The 15,432-nt window shown below is 45.7% G+C and overlaps 1 long non-coding RNA gene across 1 annotated transcript in view; it reads right to left on the reverse strand.

The window, feature by feature from the left end:
* LOC146352128 (uncharacterized) overlaps positions 1–12,561 on the reverse strand; it is a 37,500-nt gene extending 24,939 nt beyond the window's left edge. Inside the window, exons 1-2 of the long non-coding RNA XR_014787341.1 lie at positions 12,317–12,561; positions 10,717–10,825 (exon numbers count right to left, since the gene is read on the reverse strand). This is a non-coding gene — a long non-coding RNA (uncharacterized LOC146352128). The remainder of the gene's footprint in view (positions 1–10,716; positions 10,826–12,316) is intronic.
* Positions 12,562–15,432: the final 2,871 nt, after the last annotated feature.

Here is a 15,432-nt window from a genome sequence, read left to right on the forward strand (position 1 = left end):
ACTACACTGCGTTTTTATTTACAAAAATTTCACAACTCTTTGCAGACGGTGAAAAAAAAGCTGCATGACTGCTGGCTCCACAGGACCTCGAAGAGCCGTTCCGCAGAGGATTCCGTGGCACGGACTGAAGGGAATTCAATCCCATTTCAGTCCGTGGCGGAATTCTCTGACATCCCTATCCTTAACACTTGCAAGTTGATAGCCACCGAGCCAGAAGACGTGTGCTATTATGGGGCAAATCTCTCCCAGAACTTAGAATTTTACTCCAACATTTGAGACAATATGTTCACAAGCAGAAAATACAGAAAGAAAAAGATAGTTCCTCCATTCATAAATTAATATATGGGTGCATATCTTTGGGCAGTGCTTTTCAATAGGGAAATAAATTTACTGTGTGCTTTTTGGTTGTAATGTTTGTGAATGGCAGCCCAGAGAGCTTCAGCTATTGGGCAGAATAGAAATGAAATACCTAAATAAATAAATAATAAAAAGGGCAGTGTGGTCTCGGTCTCTTGGTTGTGGTGGCATTTTATGTGTTTGTGTTTCGGCTTGGCCGGGGTGACCACTGGGCTGTGTGAGCAAACCAAAAGGACAGCCCAAGAAATATGCCCATAATGGTGATACCACTGTCACACTAACGGGAATTATATACTATATATATCTGGAGAAATGGGAAGTTCCCTTTCCAGCTGCAGCAGGCATGGTGCTAGGCTAGGCTTTGCAGCAGGAGCCAGTGCCTCCTTCCCAGTCATGCAGACTGGAAATGCACACAAACCTCATTTTCTGCAATTAAGCTTCTTGCATTTCTGTGTGTCTGTCGCAGTGTGGAAGCCATCAGAACCCCCGTCCCCCCGCAAAAAATAAGGGTCCCAATGTCTCATAGGAAACAGCTGGAAGACCTTCATGAGTAGGAGGAATTGCCGGGCAGGGCTGGAGTTTCTTGTGGCCCACTGAATGTGTAGTGCATTTTTAAAAGCTCTCCTTTTTTTTCCTCATTTCTCATTATGATTTAACTGGAACTGTACATATCAGAGTTATTTATTTATTTATTTATTTATTACATTTATATCCCACCTTTTTTCCTCCTTAAGGAACCCAAGGCGGCTTACATTATCCTCCTCCTCCATTTTATTTTTACAACAACAACCCTGTGAGGTAGGTTGGGCTGAGAGTCTGCGACTGGCCCAAAGTCACCCAGTGAGCTTCTGTGGCTGAGTAGAGACTAGAACCTGGGACTCCTGACTCCTAGTCCAACACTCTAGTCACTACACCACACTGGCTCTCCAAGTGATTGAAAGGAGCATGGACATGGTGGAGGAGGCTATGCCAGGTGAACCCAGATGAATCAGTTCTTGGTGCTGCTGCTGCCCCAGGCAACCAGAGAGATGATCGAGGCCAACTGCACCCTGAGTTTGAAAAGGGACAAAATGAGCCCATAGAGTTATTAGAGGCCAGGAGACCTCCTGCCCTTAACAGGGTCATCTCTCTCTCTCTCTGCATCAACATCATTTCTTCCAGAGATCAGCTTTTAATTTCAGCAAGCCTCCTCCTAGCAGAAGCCAATGTGGCTTCACAAAAAGCTTAGAGATTACCTGAAAACAAAAAAAGTACACATATATAGGGAAGTCAGAGAATTTCGCCACGAATCTCGGGGAGGCCGAATGCCAGTGCATTCGGCCCCCCAAAATCGGTGGCAAAATGGTCTGCCCCCCCACACCCCCGGGACGGGACTTACCTTGGGCAAATCTCCCTGGTGGCGGTGGTTTGGCGGCAGCAGCTGCGGCGGCCGGTCTTCCAACCGGCTGCCGCCGCCGCCATTTCCAGTAAAAAAAAAAAAGTGATAGGCTACATAAAGATTTACGTAGCCTATCATGGCTAGATTTTTAAAAAATACCGTGATAGGCTACGTAAATGTTTATGTAGCCTATCACGGCTGAGTAAACAAACAAACAAACAAACTGCGCGTACGCAAATGGCGGCGCCCATGGGTGCTGCCATTTGCGTTCCTTATTTTGGCACATCTAGTCTATGTAAACATTTACGTAGACTAGACATGCCAAAATAAGGAACGCAAATGGCGGCGTCCATGGGCGCCACCATTTGCGTACGAGCGTTGTTTTTGTTACTCAGCCGTGATAGGCTACATAAACATTTACATAGCCTATCATGGCTGACTGCAGGGATGCAAATGGCGGCGGCTATGACCGCTGCCACTTGCAAACCGAGCCGGCCAGGATTCGTGGCGGGAGGGACGGGGCGCCTCCCCCTCGGCCAGAATTTTGGGAGGAGGGATGGGGCGCCTCCCCCCCACCTCGAATCACATTTAGTCAAAAGGTAAGTGACTTTTGTACATCCCTACACATATAGGAAGTGGAAGGAAGGCCAAGAAACAAAGGGAGAGTACAGGCAGGTAGCCCAGAATTGCAGGGATGGCGTCAGGAAGGCTAAAGCTGAGAACAAGCCGAGGTTTTAGTTTTTGTGAACGGCGGCCCAGACATTTTCGGCTATTGGGTGGAATAGAAATGAAATACATAAATAAATAAATAAATAAATAAATAAATAACAGGGCAGGGTGGTCTTGGTCTCTTGGTTGTGGTGGCATTTTGTGTGTTTGTGTTTCGGCTTGGCCGGGGCTGTGAGAGAACCAAAAGGACAGTCCAAGAAATGCCAGGAGCAGACCGACATACCTACATAATTCTTTCCTCCAGTGCCTCCCTCCCAGTCATGCAGACTAGAAATGCACACAAACCTCATTTTACGTATTTCTGCTTCCTGCATTTCTGTCGGTCGTGGTGAAATGCGCACAAACCTCATTTTACGTATTTCTGCTTCTTGCATTTCTATGTGTCTGTTGCAGTGTGAAAGCCATTAGAACCCCATCCCCCCAAACAAGGGTCCAGATGTCTCATAGGAAACAGCTGGAAGACCTTCATGAGTAGAAAGAATCAGTCCCCTGCCCCCACAGCCAGGCATGAATGAATATCTGGATGTGAGTGTGACTGATGGTAGTCATAGAGATTCAGTTATCCCCAGGCAATCAGCAAAAGAGAATGAATGTGGTACTCAATCACCTGCCCTGGCCCCTCCTTTATCATGGAAATGCATTCTTGAAACAAGGGAGAGAGGTGATTTTGCTTATTGCCCTCAGTTAGCAGATGAACAGTACTGCTGATTTCTGAGCGAGTGGGTCTTCCCACATTCTGCCAAATGAACCAAAAAACCTGTACTGATTGAGAGAAGTGGTCAAACTGTTAGTTCAGAATTGCAAGGATGGCGTCAGGAAGGCTAAAGCTGAGAATGAGCTGAGGTTAGTGAGGGATGCTAAAAGCAACAAATAAGCTTCCTTCAGCTACGGGAATAGTAAAAGGCAGAGGAAAGAAATGGTGGTTCAGCTATTAAATAAGGATGGCAAAATTATAACAGATGATGACAAAGAAAAGGCGGAAGTGCCCAATTCCTACTTTGGCTCAGTCTTCTCCCAAGGGTCTATGACCCCCCTGGCAAAGGCGAAGTACAGGATGAAGGGGCAGGACTGCAGCATCGTCCTGCAGATAGGCATATCAATAGGCATATGGTCAAGGAACACCTAATGACTCTGAATGAGTTCAAGGGCCAGATGAATTGCACCCTAGAGTAATAAAGGGACTGGCAGAAGAACTTTCAGAACCACTATCTATTATCTTTGAGAAATCCTGGAGGACAGGGGAATGCTGATCAAATCTGCAGATGACACAAAACTGAGCAGGATAGCTAATACTTTGGAAGACAGAAAACAACAGAATGAAATTTAATAGGGAGAAAAAGCCAAGTTCTGTAGCCTGAAGCCTACACACACACACACACACACACAGAAGGAAAAGTAGGGGTGGGTGGAGAGGAAGCAACAGTTTGTAAGAGCCTCCTCCCAACAAACAAAAGCAATATACTTTCTTGGATGAAGCCATCTTGTGCAGACAGGAGCTAGTGCACATTGCAATCCACACATCTTCTGGATCAAAAGTATTCTGTTTTTAGACACAGCAGCGCCAGCATGCACCTAAATCACTCCCACTCCCCCCTGCCCTTTCCACAGCCAGGCATGTGAATGAATATCTGAATGACTGTAGTAGATAGACATTCAGTTATATCCCCAGGCAGTCAGCTAAAGAGAATGAATGAGGTACTCAGCCACCTGTCCCGGCCCCTCCTTTATCATGGAAATGGATTCTTAAAACAAGGGAGAGGTGATTTTGCTTATTGCCCTCAGTTAGCAGATGAACAGTATTGATGATTTTTGAGCAAGTGGGTCTTCCCACATTCTACCTAACGAACCTCCTCCTTTCCATTTTATCCCCCCAACAACAACCCTGTGAGGTCGGTTGGGCTGAGAGTCTGTGACTGGCCCTAAGTCACCCAATGAGCTTTATTCCAAAAATTCCCATATCTGCTAATCTGTGATAGCACTGAACTGAACTGACCGCTGACCACCCGCCCAGCATATAATTGTCAAATTGTCAACCCAGGCTCCTTGTCAAATGTCAATGCATTAGCAAAACAAAGAAGAGGAGAGGTGGCAGAATCAATGAGTGAGTCATAGAGATGACTCATCATGCTAATAGCTTACAGAATGAAAAATGGTCAGATTCATTCATTACATGGAAAGATCATTGTTCAGTTGGGAAACACAGGGACCTGCCTCACATCATCCGTCCTATAGGGGAAAAAAATTAGCACATCACAGCAACAACCCAACACTCCTCATGTCCCCTCCTCTCCAAAATCACTGCAATGGCAAATGGATGATTGAGCAATACTGTATACAAATGCACAGATGTAGCTGAAAGTGCACATTTCAGAGATTTAAAAGTGCGTAAATTCAAGGCTTTGTGTGCCAACATCCCCTTTTTTGCGCATATTAATCACTGAGGCAAAAAATCGGCGAAGGCGCGATCAGTTCGTGGAGTGATCGACAGTAATTGTCGATTGCTTGAGTGATTTGATAAACAGGAGGAGAGGTGAGCAGTGGGAAGTTCTCACATCCCTAGGCCTGATGGCTATATATGTTACCTCCAATATCAGAGGTGGTATACTCCATTATGCAGTGTTGCGGACAGAAGTTCGCAACATTGTTCAGGAGGTGGCAACAAAAAACATCCCAAAGAAAAAGAAAACCAAGAAGGCAAGATGGCTGTCTGCTGAGACACTGGAAGCAACCCAAGAAAGAAGGAAAGCAAAAGGCAACAGTGATAGGGGGAGATATGCCCCATTAAATGCAAAATTCCGGAGGTTAGCCAGAAGAGATAAGGAATTATTTTTAAACAAGCAATGCGCAGAAGCGGAAGAAGATAATAGAATAGAAAGGACAAGAGACCTCTTCCAGAAAATTAGGAACATTGGAGGTAAATTCCAGCCAAAAATGGGTATGATCAAAAACAAAGATGGCAAGGACCTAACAGAAGCAGAGGAGATCAAGAAAAGGTGGCAAGCATATACGGAAGATCTGTATAGGAAGGATAATAATATTGGGGATAGATTGGACGGTGTGGTCAGTGAGTTAGAGCCAGACATCCTGAAGAGTGAGGTTGAATGGGCCTTAAGAAGCATTGCTAATAACAAGGCAGCAGGAGATGACAGTATCCCAGCTGAACTGTTTAAAATCTTGCAAGATGATGCTGTCAAGGTGATGCATGCCATATGCCAGCAAATTTGGAAAACACAAGAATGGCCAACAGATTGGAAAAAAATCAACTTATAACCCCATACCAAAAAAGGGAAGCACCAAAGAATGTTCAAACTATCGAACAGTGGCACTTATGATGCCAGTAAGGTAATGCTCAAGACCTTGCAAGGTAGACTCCAGCAATTCATGGAACAAGAATTGCCGGATGTACAAGCTGGGTTTAGAAAAGGCAGAGGAACTAGAGACCAAATTGCCAGTATCCGCTGGATAATGGAGAAAGCCAGGAAGTTTCAGAAAAACATCTATTTCTGTTTTATTGACTATTCTAAAGCCTTCAACTGTGTGGATCATCACAAATTGTGGCAAGTTCTTGGTGGGATGGGGATACCAAGACATCTTGTCTGCCTCCTGAGGAATCTGTATAATGACCAAGTAGCAACGGTAAGAACAGACCATGGAACAACGGACTGGTTTAAGATTGGGAAAGGAGTACGGCAGGGTTGTATACTCTCACCCTACCTATTCAACCTGTATGCAGAACACATCATGCGATGTGCTGGGCTTGATGAAGCCAAGGCTGGAGTTCAAATCACTGAAAGAAACATTAACTATCTCAGATATGCAGATGATACCACTTTGATGGCTGAAAGCAAGGAACAGCTGAGGAACCTTATGACGAAGGTGAAAGAAGACAGTGCAAAAGCTGGGTTGCAGTTAAACCTCAAAAAAACCAAGATTATGGCAACCAGCTTGATTGATAACTGGCAAATAGAGGGAGAAAACGTGGAGGCAGTGACAGACTTTGTCTTTCTAGGCGCAAAGATTACTGCAGACGCTGACTGCAACCAGGAAATCAAAAGACGTTTACTTCTTGAGAGGAGAGCAATGACAAATCTTGATAAAATAGTGAAGAGCAGAGACATCACACTGACAACAAAGGTCTGCATAGTTCAAGCAATGGTATTCCCTGTAGTAACCTATGGCTGCAAGAGCTGGATCATAAGGAAGGCTGAGCGAAGGAAGAGAGATGCTTTTGAACTGTGGTGCTGGAGGAAAATTCTGAGAGTGCCTTGGACTGCAAGAAGTTCAAACCAGTCCATACTCCAGGAAATCAAGCCAGACTGCTCACTTGAGAGAATGATCTTAAAGGCAAAACTGAAGTACTTTGGCCACATAATGAGAAGATATCTTCTCCAGGATCCCCTGGAGAAGATGCTGATGCTAGGGAAAGTAGAAGGCAAAAGGAAGAGAGGCTGACCAAGGGCAAGGTGGATGGATGATATTCTGGAGGTGACGGGCTCGACCTTGGGGGAGCTGGGGGTGGCGACGGCCGACAGGAAGCTCTGGTGTGGGCTGGTCCATGAAGTCACGAAGAGTTGGAAGCGACTGACCGAATAAACAACATACCTCTGTATACCGGTGTTTTGGGAACAGGAGCAGGACAGAATTGTTGGACACGTCCTGCTTGTGTGCTTCCCATAGGCATCTGATTGGCTACTGTGGGAACAGAAACGTGGACTAGTAGACAGGCCATTGGTCTGATCCAGCAGGGCTCTTCTTATGTTCTTATACTTTGTATGTCTGATAAAATTGATTTAAATACAAGGAATCAATAATCCACATGTAAATATGTTGAAAAATGGGCAAGCTATTAAGGATAGAAACTAATGGGAATTCTGTTCAGAAAAGTGTAAGGATCAGGATGACCTTAACACATCAATTGTGTTTTTCCTAGATGGACCTACTCTTTCCCCCCTACTTTTTCTTTATGATAGTGAAAAAGCAACATCCCCTTCATAGATCACTTCCTTGTTGTGGCGAAGGGGCTTGCGTAACTCAGTGAAGCCATAAGCTATGCCGTGCAGGGCCACCCAAGACGGACAGGTCATGGCAGAGAGTTCTGACAAAATGTGGTCCACCGGAGAAGGAAATGGCAACCCACTCCAGTATTCTTGCCAAGAAAACCCCATGGAACGTAACACAAGGCTAAAAGAGATGACGCCAGAAGATGAGCCCCTCAGGTCAGAAGGTGTCCAATATACTACTGGGGAAGAGCAGAGGGTATTTCCAAGTAGTGCCAGAAAGAGTGAAGTGGCTGGGCCAAAGCCGAAAGGACACTCAGCTGTGGATGTGTCTGGTGGTGAAAAGAAAATCCGATGCTGTAAAGAACAATATTATTTAGGAACCTGGAATGTCAGATCAATGAATCAAGGTAAGCTGGAGGGGGTCAAACATGAGATGGCAAGATTGAACATTGACATCTTGGGAATCAGTGAACTAAAATGGACAGGCATGGGCAAATTTAATTCAGGTGACCATCATATCTACTATTGTGGGCAAGAACCCCTTAGAAGAAATGGAGTAGCACTCATAGTCAACAAAAGGGTGGGAAAAGCAGTTCTGGGGTATAATCTCAAAAATGATAATGATCTCAGTACAAATCCAAGGCAAACCATTCAACATCACAGTAATTCAAGTCTATGCCCCAACCACTGATGCCAAAGAAGATGAGGTTGATCAGTTCTATGAAGACCTACAACACCTTCTAGAACTAATGCCAAAAAAAGATGTCCTCTTCATCATAGGGGATTGGAATGCTAAAGAAGGAAGTCAAGAAATCATTGGGATAACAGGCAGGCATGGCCTTGGTGTACAAAATGAAGCAGGACAAAAGCTAATAGAGTTTTGCCAAGAGAACACGCTGATCATAGCAAACACTCTTTTCCAACAGCACAAGAGATGACTCTACACATGGACATCACCAGATGGTCAATATCGAAATCAGATTGATTATGTCCTTTGCAGCCAAAGATGGAGAAGCTCTATACAGTCAGTAAAAACAAGACCTGGAGCTGGCTGTGGCTCAGATCATGAGCTTCTTGTTGCAAAATTTCGGCTGAAATTGAAGAACGTAGGGAAAACCACTAAACCATTCCTGTATGACCTAAATCATATCCCTTATGAATATACAGTGGAGGTGAGGAATAGATTTCAGGGATTAGACCTGATAGACAGAGTGCCTGAGGAACTATGGATGGAGGTCCGTAACATTGTTCAGGAGGCAGCAACGAAATCCATCCCAAAGAAAAAGAAATGCAAGAAAGCCAAGTGGCTGTCTGATGAGGCTTTACAAGTAGCTCATGAAAGAAGGGAAGCGAAAAGCAAGGGAGAAAGGGGAAGATATAGCCAACTGAATGCAGAGTTCCAGAGAATAGCAAGGAGAGACAAGAAAGCCTTCTTAAATGAACAATGCAAAGAAATCGAGGAAAACAACAGAATGGGAAAGACTAGAGATCTCTTCAAGAAAATCAGAGATCTCAAGGGAACATTTTGTGCAAAGATGGGCATGATAAAAGACAAAGAAGGCAGGGACCTAACAGATGCAGATGAGATTAAGAAGAGGTTATTTAAAATCCTAAAAGATGATGCTGTTAAAGTGCTGCATTCAATATGCCAACAAATTTGGAACACTCAACAATGGCCACAAGACTGGAAAAGGTCAGTTTACATTCCAATTCCAAAGAAGGGCAATGCCAAAGAGTGTTCAAACTACCCCACAATTGCGCTCATTTCACATGCCAGCAAGGTGATGCTCAAAATCCTACAAGCTAGGCTTCAGCAGTATGTGAACTGAGAACTAGCGGAAGTACAAGCTGGGTTTCGAAGAGGCAGAGGAACTAGAGATCAAATCGCCAACATTCGCTGCATCATGGAGAAAGCAAGAGAATTCCAGAAAAATGTCTATTTCTGCTTCATTGACTATGCTAAAGCCTTTGATTGTGTGGATCACAACAAACTCTGGCAAATTCTTAAAGTGATGGGAGTACCAGACCACCTTACCTGTCTCCTGAGAAACCTGTAGAGGGTCAAGAAGCAACAGTAAGAACCAGACATGGAACAACCGAGTGGTTCAAAATTGGGAAAGGAGTACGACAAGGCTGCATATTGTCACCCTGCTTATTTAACTTATATGCAGAGTACATCATGAGAAATGCCGGGTTGGATGAATCAGAGGTCGGAATTAATATTGCTGGGAGAATTATCAACAACCTCCGATATGCAGAAGATACCACCCTAATGGCAGAAAGTGAAGAGGATCTCAAGAGCCTCTTGTTGAGGGTGAAAGAGGAGAGTGCAAAAGCTGGTTTGAAACTCAACATTAAAAAAACGAAGATCATGGCCTCTGGCCCTATCACTTCCTGGCATATAGAAGGGCAAGAAATGGAAGCAGTGACAGATTTTACTTTCTTGGGCTCCAAGATCACCGCAGACGGTGACTGTAGCCATGAAATTAAAAGACGCTTGCTCCTTGGGAGGAAAGCTATGGCAAACCTAGACAGCATAGTAAGAAGCAGAGACATCACCTTGCTGACAAAGGTCCGTCTAATCAAAGCTATGGTTTTCCCAGTAGTAATGTATGGCTGTGAGAGCTGGACTATAAGGAAGGCTGAGCACTGAAGAATTGATGCTTTTGAACTGTGGTGCTGGAGAAGACTCTTACGAGTCCCCTGGACTGCAAGGAGGTCCAATCAGTCAATCCTAAAGGAAATCAACCCTGAGTGCTCATTGGAAGGACAGATACTGAAGCTGAAGCTCCAATATTTTGGCCACCTAATGCGAAGAGAAAACTCTCTGGAAAAGACCCTGATGCTGGGAAAGACTGAAGGCAAAAGGAGAAGGGGACGGCAGAGGATGAGATGGCTAGATAGCATCACGGATGCAATGAATATGAACTTGAGCACGCTCCGGGAGAGAGCTCAGGACAGGAAGGCCTGGCGTGCTATGGTCCATGGGGTCACGAAGAGTCGGACACGACTGAACGACTGAACAACAACAAAAGCAACATATTCAGAGCAGGAACCTTCCTTGTTATGTGCAAAGAACATGGAAGTATGTATTTACTAAGTATACTTAAAGTTACAGGCAATATTTCCCAGTGACAGCTACTGAAGCTATGAATGTGTTGCTTGCCCTTTAAGACAGGTGATGGAATCTTTATTTTATGAAAAACGTATCTCAACTTAAACATTGCACAGTGGAGAATCAGTTTTGCTTACCCATGCAAGGAGACAGATGTCCCGTTCCATATATTATACTGATTCATTGCAAAGGCAACTCTCATTCAGTATCTACTGCACACAACAGTTGTTTAAAATTTCTCATACTCTGAAAAGAAATAGAAATCAATATCAGCAATGAATGAATGCTATTGGCTAAGGCACTATAGTGCAATTTCTATAAGAAGATAATTGAGAAAGAAGAGCAGCGTATCTTTGAAAGCATGTTTAACTGCTAGCATATTTCAAATGATGTCAAATTGCAACAAATGTAGAAATAATGAAGATCTCCTCCCTCTGTTTCCAGAGCGGTTGCAGGAAAAGGAGCTGCTGCTGGTACTGCCCACTAAGGGCCAAAATAGACAGTACTTTACGTCTGTGTCTAGTAGCTATGTCTTTTTTTCAATTTTACTCTTGAGTAGCTCCAGGCCACCTGATTTGGATTGGGACCCTAGCGTGGGTAGCAGAGGAGCTTTAAAGATCCAGAGGGCTGCCCCTGCACCTACTCTAGAGTAAAAATGTTCAAAAGACATAGTTCAGGAGTGAGGAGCTAATTTTGGGCCGGTGGGTGGGGTGGATGATTCCCCCCCCATCCCTCCACAGTCCATATGATGTCAGGTGGCCATGGCCACACCCACCCAACATCATTTGCTCCCCGGCCCAAGCGCCAGGTGGATCTTCCATGTAGGGCTTGGGTCAGGGACCACGCTTCACTAGACACAGACTTTCCAGGTTATGGAGGCTGAGCTGGACTAGCCCCCACTAGTCCCCTCCAGTGGGGAGCAGTGGGGACTAGGTCAGCTCTACCCTGTCTTTGCATGCCTCACCTCCTTCCTGCAATGGGCAGAGGTGGCAGAGAATGTGAACAGAAGTGTCTCAGTCCCCTTTGCTTCTCCAACAGAAGAGCAAAGTGGACTCAACCGCTTTACCCACCTGCCTCCTTCCCTCATTGTGGGAAGCATGCAGGGCAAGCTAAACAGAAGGGGGCTCACCTGGGTGTGGTAAGAGCAGCTGCTTGCCCCAGCATGGGGCAGGCCCAGTGCCCACCACTCCTCATCCCCCTGCTGCTACCTCTGGCACATGCCAGCAGAAAAATCCCCACTGTTATCTCTAGGGATATTGGAGGACTCCGTCTGGGGAGTGGAGCTTGCCAAGCTTTCACCAGCTCAGCTCCCCCAGACTTCGGCTCATTTCCCAGGAGCTTCTCCTGAAGAAGAGACTTTGTCTCAGAACGCATAGAGCAGATCATTTTAGGGATTAGCACAATGAATAAAGAATTATCCTAGGCCATACTCAGTGGTGCTTGGGGATCTTTTCCCTCCTGGTATTTTTTGTGCATAGTGCCTTCACTCTCAGTTTTCCCATTTTTGGCCCAGGAGCTAGCCCGACTCAATCTGGACGCCAGTCAATGAGATCAGCCTCATTAGGCCTTCTGTCTGTCCCATCGGCCAGGACAGCTAGGCTGGTGAGGAGTAGGGAGAGGGCCTTTTCTGTGGTGTCCCCCACTCTGTGGAATTCCCTCCCTAGTGACCTCCACCATGCCCTCTCTTTGATGAGCTTCCGCCAGACTTTAAAACTTAGGGATGTACGAATCCCTTACCTGGCTCCATGCAGGAGCATCTGCGGTGGGGGGGAGGCACTCCGTCCCTCCCCCCGGAATCCTCGATGGGGGGGAGGCACTCCGTCCCTCCCCCGGAATCCTGCCTGGCTGGCTCTGCTCCGCGTCCAAGCTGTGGAGCCGCCAGCCGGCTCCGGCCACTTGCAGCCGGACATCCGGCCACTGGGCAGCCCTGCAGGGACACAAATGGCGGCTGTTGTAGCTGCCGCCATTTGCATTCCTGTATTGAGCCATGATAGGCTACGTAAATATTTACGTAGCCTATCTCAGCAGGGGGGAAAAAACCCCAGCGTACGCAAATGGCGTCCCTGCGTTAGCTGCGATAGGCTACGTAAGTATTTACATAGCCTATCACGGCTATGAAGAGGAGGAAGCGAATGGTGGCCGCAGAACAGCTGCCATTCGCAAAGCAGCGCGGACGGGAGCAGGTAAGTGCTCCGTTTCATGTGCTTTTTGTGGGGTGGGGGTGGCGGGGACTTCATCCCGCGCACCTTTCATGGGTTGGGGGGCGGAGCTTCGTTCCGCGACGGATTTCGGGCCCCCGAATGCACTGGCATTCGGCCTCTCCGAGATCCGTCATGGAATTCTCTGACATCCCTATTAAAACTCTGGCTGTTCAGGTGGGCATTTGGGGTGGGTTAGGGTTTAGAGCACTGGAGAAGACTCTTACAAGTCCCCTGGACTGCAAGGATGTCAAATCAATCAACCCTAAAGGAAATCAACCCTGACTGCTCATTGGAAGGACAGATACTGAAGCTGAAGCTCAAATATTTTGGCCACCTAATGAGAAGAGAAAAGTCCCTGGAAAAGACCCTGATGCTGCGAAAGATTGAAGGCAAAAGGAGAAGGGGACAGCAGAGGATGAGATGGCTAGATAGCATCACCGATGCAATGAACATGAACTTGAGCACACTCCGGGAGAGAGCGGAGGACAGGAAGGCCTGGCGTGCTATGGTCTCTGGGGTCACGAAGAGTCGGACACGACTTAACAACTGAACAACAAAGGGTTTAGAGCAGTGTTGTTTTGTTATGTTGTTTTATTCCAATCATTATGTAAATTCATTGTATTTCATGTTGTTATTAGTACTGTACGCCACCTAGAATGGCCGGGTAGCTGGCCAGATGGGTGGCTAATAAATCAAAGAAATAAACAAATACAATCTGCATCGAGTCATAGCAGCTCATGGATTTTATGGGTTTTTAAAAATCGTGTAAATAGAAATGTGCCCAAATTGTGGCCATAATTTGCATGATTTACACAAATTTCTATTATGAAAAAAAAAAAAAACCTGAAAAAAGTTCCCAGATTTTAGGAAAAACCTGCGACTTGACTCACAAATGCAAGCCTAGCCAGGGCTGCTGAGGAAATCTGGTGAGGCCCCAGAGGGTTGGATTTCCCAGCAACTGACACCCCTATTTGCCTACAATCTCAGTTTAGAGATAGCAGCAGGGGGATGCCCTCCGAGGCAATTCTTCCAGGGAGCAGGGCTTGGAGCCTAAGCCCCACCCCTGGATGAATCCCAAGAGGCTGTGAGGGCCAGATTGGGTTGTCCCACAGGCCAGAGGTCCCACACCACTGATGTAGTTGCTAGACACAGATGTAAAGCAATGTCTGCATTGGCCCTAAGATGAGAGAATGTTCATTGGACTATAATGTCTTTTACACCTTGCAATCTTTGAAAAAAAAAAAAAAGCCTTTTGGGGAAAAGAAACGCTGTCAGATTTATTGGCTCATCTAGTCCAGCGCTGTCTACTGCTGTCCGCTGTGACTGATGGCAGCTCTCCAGGGCAATTAGCAGGGGTCAGCAACCAGATATCCTTTTAACCATAGTAGGGGTGTATGATTCAGCAAAACTCGAGCTCACCAAAGTTCTCTGAATTCCATCTCAAAGCTCATTCTGACTTGAGTCCATATCAGATTGCAAGCTTTGTTTTTTTACTTTCTGCATGAAAATCCGTGCATCTTTTTGTGCATATTTTTCCAAATGTACGCATCAATTGTGCGCATCTCTGAAATGTACACATTCTTCTCCCATTGATTAAAGCATATTTGTGGAATTTATTTGAAAGTATGCATTTTCTCATGCACATTTTTCAAATGTGCGCATGCTGTAGAATGCTTTGGGGGGGGGTGTCTGCGAATTGCATTGCAAGCCTGGAAAAGTATGGATTTCAACCGCAAATCATGTCAGAGTCTGTTTTCAGTCCGGAAGGTGCAAACTGGGTAAATCTTGATCAAAAATAAACTGAAACTAATTTCTCATACATCCTTAAACCAGAGGCACCAGGATTTGAGCCTAGGAGGGACCTTCTGCCTACAAAGCATGTGCTGTACTTTTCAGCTATGGCTCCTTTCTTATTGTCCATATCTGAATGACAGGCAAGAATCATGCCTCAATCAAATAATGCTCTCATCCATTTAAAAGTGAATGCAGTGGAGGGCTGTGGCCAAAGTCAAAGGGTTATTGCCTTGGTTTTATGAGTGAAAACCAGACTAGACATGATGGGGGCATTGGTTATATGTCTGATCCCTTCACATATGAAATGGATCTTACTGTAACAATGAAAAGATTGAGCAGAAGAAGGGACTATTGGACCCTTCCCCCTCCTATACTTTGAGCACCTCTACACAAGCCTAAAATCCTGCATTTAAAATGGGGCTTCTGCTTCTGTTTCAAATGCAGGATCACAACGGACTCCCTTTACATGCGTTACCATTCCCCCTCCTTCTCCCCCTTCCATTACCTTTCATTGATCTCGCTCCTTTTCTTGCCGCTTTCCCTGTTTCACAGAGGGAAGACAAGTGGGGTAATTTAATAGTTCATTAACTCCAATCTTTTAAACAATGGGTTAAGGGTCATGTAGTGCAGGAGACTCCCTGGAGGTTCATGACAGCATCTAAGGGGCCCGCCAACTTCCATGAGTGAGCAATCTCAACAGCAGGATAAAAGCTCCATGTGAAGAAGCCCTTTATCTCCCAGCAAGAGAGAAAAATGCTGCTCAAGATTTCAGTCAGACCCAACCAGACCACTAATGGAGCTATCCAAGGTGCTGAATTCTGTCCCCGAAATTGGTTCAGCACCTTGGACAGCTCCTTT

Source organism: Heloderma suspectum, chromosome 2 (genome assembly GCF_057233095.1).
Source record: "Heloderma suspectum isolate Gila_16-S chromosome 2, 16-S_ref, whole genome shotgun sequence".
Classification (NCBI taxonomy): Eukaryota; Metazoa; Chordata; class Lepidosauria; order Squamata; family Helodermatidae; genus Heloderma; species Heloderma suspectum.